The following is a 7,207-nucleotide window of genomic DNA, read 5'->3' as shown; positions in this document are numbered from 1 at the left end:
GACCGTTCCTAGCTAGTGGTTGAATCTTGGAAAACTTTTGATGTTTCTCTGATTAAATAGATACTTATGTACCTAGAAATGATTTTTGAAAAAATAAATAGCAAACTATGAGGCAGTTCCAGTTCAAATTTGACCCGTTTCCAACTGAATCCGCGGGAATTTGTCTTTTTCACCAGAGGTGGATCAAAACTTTTTACACCCAACCATTGGGTCAAATCTGCATTAAATATGGCCTAGAATTTTAGAAAAATTATTTGGTCCAATTTTGCAAGAAACATATGGTAGGTCCTTCACAAAAAAACACATTTTGGTCACTCAGAAAATGAAAAATGGTTCTTTTGAGCAAAGAAAATGAAAACCTCCCAAATCAACATTGTTTGTCATGCCTAAATACACACATGTACAAAATATTGGTTTATTTGAACTAACTATAAGAGGTTAAATGTTTGCCTGAATAAGAGGGTACAAACTATAAGAGAAAAAACAAAAAAATGCTTAATTCTGATTGGTGGAACCAGCTGTGGCATGGATCAGTGACATGGCAAACATCCATCCATCCATCCATCCATCCATCCATCCGTCCGTCCATCCACCCCTCCACTCTCTCAGCTAACCCTAGCGATCCACTCCCTAGCGCTCGCAGATCGCTCCCACCTCCCCTCCCCTCGCCGCCACCCGCCCCTCCCCTCGCAGATCCAGATCGCCGTGCTCTGCTCCTCCCTCCTTCCCCTCCGGCAAGATCCCACATCCATCGATCCATCCTCAACCAGAACCCCTCTTCCGATGCCAGATCCAATCCTCCTCCCTCCCTCCTCGCCCCGGCTCCCTGCTCCCTTCCCCTTCCAGATTACCGCCACCACCTCCCTCCTCCTCCCTCGCCCCGTTTCCCTGCTCCGCTGAGGCCGCCGCCGGAAGATCCGACTTCGATGACGGGAATGGGACCGGATCCGCCACGCTCGAGCGCTCCATCCTCGTCGACAGGGATGACTACATCCTGGCCTCCGCTTCCCGCGCCACCGGATCCCGACGAGGATGTCCATGTCGTCGTCCTCGCCGGCCGCCAGCATCACCGCAGCCGCGCCCGCGCCCGCGCCAGGCCGGGCCGTGGTACGCGGTGCCCGACCTCAGCCTCCGCGACCACCGCTTCACCGTCCCGCTCGACCACTCCTCCCCCTCCACGCCGCACATCACCGTCTTCGTCTGCGAGGTCGTCGCAAGTACATCCCGCTCGCGGTCACAGGGTTAAGGGATAAGATGGCCACCGCCGCCGCGTCCCACGTACGTCCGCGCCGACCCCGTACCGCTCCTGGGCGACGGCTTCCGTGTTCTCACCTTTTCCCTCACTCTCTGCAGGTGGCTTTCTCCGCGCCCGTCGCCGGCTTGGACCGTGCCGCCAGGAGTTCCAGAATCCAGGTGCGTGTCTGAATCGTGTTTTGGTGTGCTATTAGTTGCAGTAGATAGCACAGTTGCCAGATTGGTTCTGGGCAGATTCCGATAGCGCTAGCTGGGACTGGGACCGTGTCCTCGTGCTATACATCTGGATTGCACATATTAGCTACTACTATCACTTGCAGATAGACACACATACTAGTCGCAGTACATGCACATTCAGTAAATTCTTCAGGGTTCTTGCCTTCTTGCTCGATATGCCATGCATCCTAGATCACAGCTTGTCAGATGCTGCTCCCAGCACCAGCAGTATGCTAATTTCAACCTTTGTTACACTTCAGAGTAGCAACAATCTCAGCTTCGTCAACAGCTCTGGGCGATGGCACCGGTGCGGTTTGAGGAGTACATCGAGCCCCTCAAGGTTTATCTACAGAAGTACAGAGAAGTGCATGCCTATTTAGTCATGTGGCAGTTTTTTCTGAACTAATCCGGTATGTTGCTGCTGTGGCCTGAATCAACTCTGTTTGGCACTTTGTTAGTCTTAGTTGGCAAGTTTAAACACTCCTGTTCAGCTAGGTGACTGATGATACCCCACACTGTCTGGCACCAATCAGCTTATTGTCCTTAGAACAAGTGTTGCTTTATCCTTCCAATTGCACTCCTGTTTAGTTAGGGTATGTGTAATCATTCTTCGTGATTACAGTTTGACTGTATCTCCAATGCACTCAATCATTCGTTGTGATTACAGTTTGACTGTATCTCCAGCATTGACAAATACCATTGCTTGTTCGAATTTATACTGGAGTTGCTTGTTCAAATTTATACTGGAGTTGCTTGTTCAACATTGATAAAATGTTATTGCTTGTTTAAGGACTCCACTAAACTGGACAAATGTATTAATCCACTATAAATCTCCAAGGAAGACATAAAGGAAGGGAGCAGACTTCTTCACATAAAGGAAGACATGTCTGGTTTAATAATAGTGTTCTTGATCTGACCACATACACCTTTTTTTAGTAATATAAACAAATAAAATAAGATTGTTTGCATACAATAAGATTGGTGACGCTGGATATTGAGTTCAATCCATTACTGGGATTCTTGTTGTTTGTCTTTGAACAAATGCTTGTGTTTTAGCTACTGCCACTTTGAGCTGCTGTAGCTTATAGTTATCAATTCCAACTGGGTTTATATATTGCATCTCTAGAGCAGTCGATCGACATTTATGAGTTTTTTTGTTATATAAGATGAACAATGCCTAATATTTTCTAAAATATTGTCTTTGGGGGCCATGACAATGCTAATGTTCTGTTCTTCTTTTCAGCCTTGCCTGTGTACAATTTCTTCTTGATATGCTTCAATTTTAAACTGTACAGTACATGGTAAAATGGAATTGGTATGGTTATGTCCTGGTTGTCATGAGAATATGTTACTGCTGCTTTTGTTATTTATCGCCTTCCCTGTGTACAGTTTATCCCTGGTATGCTTCCCTGTTACTACTATATCATCATGGCAAAGCTAACATCTCATTGTGCTATTTTTCATTTCAGAAGTCAGCCTCTGGCCATGGCGGATCTGCAGACGCCGCTGGTGCAACCAAAGAGGAAGAAGGTTCTGGTGGACTACCTGCTACGGTTTGCTTCAGCTCGTGCGAATAGGAGGTGGATGCCCGCACGGATCCGACGTCTCTGACCTTGGCATCCACAAGGAGGAGCGGCGCCAATTACATACCAAACCATGGGGCAGCAACAATTCATGGTTGAGCCTCCCTCTACCTCTCTCATGTTCCTTGATTTTGCTGCTGCTCTAATTCACTTTCACTTGACTGAATCTAGTGCTACTGCTGTCATTCCCTAGTCCCTAGTGCTACTAGTCCCTTGTGCTACTGCTCTAAATTCACTTGCATGTTTGACTAAATTCACTTGGTATTGCACTGCTTGCCAAATTGAGTTGCTTTCTCGCTGCTAGAAAAAGTCAGTACTCCCTAGTGTTGAATCAGTATTTACATGCTTGCGAATATTGGTCTGAATCTGCGATGCTCCCTAAAGTTGACTAAATCTCATGGAGTAGATTTCATTTTACCAATTGGTCTGAATCTATTTATACGCTTTACTGAATTTTGCTTGGTGTTGTCGCCGTCGGACTCTCATGCTGAATCAGTTGGACAGTGCATTCTTTGCCACTTCATTTTATCAATTCATGCTGAATTGTTGTTTAGTTGTAATTCCTTTTACTGTCCCATGCACAAGTGATATTCATGTCCAGCCAAACGTATTTGGGTGCCTTCGAACCATAACTAACCCTGGATTTTGACCGTGACGAGGACGAGCCAATGGCGACGGTGGCCGCGACGAGGGCGTGGCGCCAGCCACCTTGACCGCAACCTGGACGGGGGCGATTTACCGGCCATTCGTTCGCTCTTCCTGCAATCCTGTCGTCGGCCATCCTGCAAGCGGCGTGGGCCTCGTGTTCGTCTTCAGCAGCAACACCATCCAGGTCCACTCCCGCTCCCTCTGTCCCCTGTCGCTCCATATACCAGTCGGTTGGATGCTTCCGATTGATTGGTTCCTTCTAGCATTACCACGATCTATGTTTTTCTTCTCTGGTTAAAGTTTGCACGTGATGAGGCCAATTGACTAGTTCAACTAAAATCACTAGTATTGAATCCACTACAATAGTCGAATTAACTAGTTCAAGTTCTTGGCTGGTTAAATGTCGGAAGTGATTGGTCCCAATCGGGTAATGGCCAATAGGACTAATTAACTATATCATGTTGAGTTCAGAAGCTAATTAACTACTACTGGATACATTACAATAGGGCTAAAGTTCAGTTCGTGCTTTCTTTAGTGTCAATTCTGTGTTTGTAAATGCTTTTGTTAGTGAAAAATCTTGTGCTTCAGTGTGCTGCAGCAGTAGCATTTTGCTAACCTTTTGCCTAAATTGTCAAGAACAAAACTGGAGACATTATTGTGAAGACGTCTGCACCACCTTCCCCCATCAAATCTGTCAAACCCACCTGCTTATATACGTATTTTGTTCTTTCCAAAGTGGTATGTACCCAACTGCTTATATACGTATTTTGTTCTTAACTGTAGATTTCCTCTCACAGTAGCTCCATGCAAAAGAAGGTTGAAAGGAGAAGGAGAGTTTGTGTCTGCTATAGAAGGACTAAAGGAAGTCCATGGTGAAGAAGGTCGATAGAAGCAGTAGAGCTTGTAATACTGTCCTTGCCATTGTATTTGCGTTGTATGATGTATCCATGTTTACCCACAAAAAAATGTATTCACGTTGTAATACCGTGATTGCCATTCTGGCTACTATTTCAAGAAGTGTATTTTGCCAGTGCTGATTTAGATATTGGTTACTTATTTACTATGAAATGAAATCTAAAGAACTTGACCCTGACAACCGGGTCCCGTTACTAGAAACTGACAAGTGGGACCAATCTTCTGAGAAAAAGAAAAACTAAAACTCTTGGGACAAATGTAAAACAGTGGAAAATAAAATGGCAAAAAATAAAAGATTATACGCTGTAAAAGGCCGCATCTAGAAATAAAAAGGCCGAATTGCTGGGCCAGCCCATGTAGCTAGCAAAAATTAATAGGAAAAATAAATATTACAAAGGCCGAATTAATGGGCTCGGCCCATGTAGAAAACCGAATTGGACCGGGCTGATTCTTGTGCCACATCAGCTTGCCACGCTGGATGCCTACGTGGTCTGGGGAGGTTGCTTGTGACCAAAACGCCATAGTACACATATTTTGGTCATAAACGTCTACGACCATTCCAGAAGAAAGGTAAAAAATGTCAGTTTACGACGACCATCTTTTGACCTTCTGTTTTTGGTCACAAAAAGGTCACAAATGGAAAACAGTGACCATTCAGTGACCAATAGTGGTGGTCACAAGTTGACATATTTCTTGTAGTGGCAAGAGGGCACCGAGTTAGTCATGGGCGCAGTGGTGACGAGGTAGTGGTGCGCCGAAAGGATGATGGCGTTGACGACGCGTCGCGGCGGGTTTGCCAAGCCTGGGGACACATCATGGACGAAGGCACGCACCGGTGTTGCCAACACCGGGCATGCGTAGACGGATGAAGACGAAGTTGACGAAGCGCCGATCAGGCTTGCTAGGCCCGGGGACACGTCGTGGATGAAGGCACGCATCGGTGTTGCCAGCACCGGGCATGCGTAGACGAGGGACCTGCACGAGCTGTACGCCATGTCGGAGAAGTCGGAGGGGCTAGCAGAGAAGAACTCGACGACGATGGCGGCGTCCATCGGCGCGGGGCCGATGTCACCAATGGTGGTCGGAGTAGACGAAGTGGTCGGGGTAGATGACGAGGACGTTGGCGAGGGGCTGGTGCTTGGACGAAGACCGAAGGAGGTGGACGGGAGGCGGCGGCAGCTACGAAGGTAGCGGCGGCGGCGGCCAAAGAAGAGTGGCGGCGGTGGCCTGACGGCGGCGGCGGCGGCTAGGTTAGGAGTGCGGCGACGGTGCTCGAAGTAGGCGAAGAACACTGACAGCATGACAAAGACCGACGCGGACGGTGGCGTTCCCGCGCCAAGGGAGACGGCGCGACGCATACCACGGGAGGTCGAGGAGCGATGACGGCGTAGTGGATCACGAACCGCGGCGCTACGAACCGAAGGGGCGACGCAACGGCGGCAGGAGGGTCGGGGCGACGGCGGGGACCGCGGACCGCAACGCTGCGGCCCGAAGGGGCGACGCAACGGCGGTTCGCGAGTCGGTGCAGCTGCGGGGACGGCCTCGGGACGGCGGTGAGGACCGCGTATCGCAACACTACGGCCCGAAAGGGCGATGCAGGGGCGACACACGGGTCGATGCAGCCGCGAGGAGAACCACGGGGCGGCGGCGCTGCGGCCCGACGGGGCAACGCAGCGGCAGCCCAATGCTCGATCGGTGGAGAGACGCGCTGAACTCGGGGATGATCTTCACGGGACCTGCGGAGGCGTGCGTAACCGACGGGCTAGGTCGGTCGCGCGGCGTAGATGAGGCGGATCGCAGCGGTGAGCGGGTGATCAAGCCGATCGCGCGTGAGGTCGGGGACGCCACTCGGTGGAGGCGTGGTGGCGGCGAAGTCCGAGATGAAGCTGGCGACGACGGACGACGTGAGACGTTGTGCGGACGAGCTTGTCAGCACCGGCACCCGGGTTGCCAAAGCAACGTCGGCGCCCGGGCAGCGAGGCCCGAGCGACCAACGGAGCAGCGGCGCCCGAGTTGAGGCAACCGACAAGCCTGACGCAGCCGAGGACGAGGCCGGCGAGGTAGACCGCCGGGCCGCCGTGCAGACGCGCCAGAGGCGGGTGATGTGGATCGATGGGCGGGCCAGCGCGCGAGCGACGACTATGATTGACCGTCTCATGACGCGTGGCCGCCGGGTCGGGGTGATGCAGGTGTCCCAGTCGAAGCAGGGCGGTGACGGCCGGCGTAGGGCGACGGGCGGACCGAAGCGCGGATGACGGCTGGCCTTGACGGGCCGCCTCAGCGCGCTTGGCCGCCGGGTCGGAGGAGAGGCTGGCGGGCCGCGCCGGGGTCGGAGTAGAGGCGCTCGGGGTCGACGGCGGCGGTGGGCGACGCAAACCGATCAAGAATAGATAGAAAAACCAAAAAGAAACCGCGCGATCAAGGTGACAGGCGGGAGAGAGAAAAACCAAAAAGAAACTCTCTAGGGCAGCCGGTCAACACGACTGACAGACGAACCTAGGTACGGGCGGCGCGGCGCCCAGCGGCGGTCATGGAGGCCGACCGCCCCGGGGACGGTGCACAGGTGCCGAAGCGGCGGCGGCTAGGGTTTA

Source organism: Triticum dicoccoides, chromosome 4B (assembly GCF_002162155.2).
Source record: "Triticum dicoccoides isolate Atlit2015 ecotype Zavitan chromosome 4B, WEW_v2.0, whole genome shotgun sequence".
In the NCBI taxonomy this organism is placed as follows: domain Eukaryota; kingdom Viridiplantae; phylum Streptophyta; class Magnoliopsida; order Poales; family Poaceae; genus Triticum; species Triticum dicoccoides.
Note: the sequence above shows the minus strand (reverse complement) of the source record.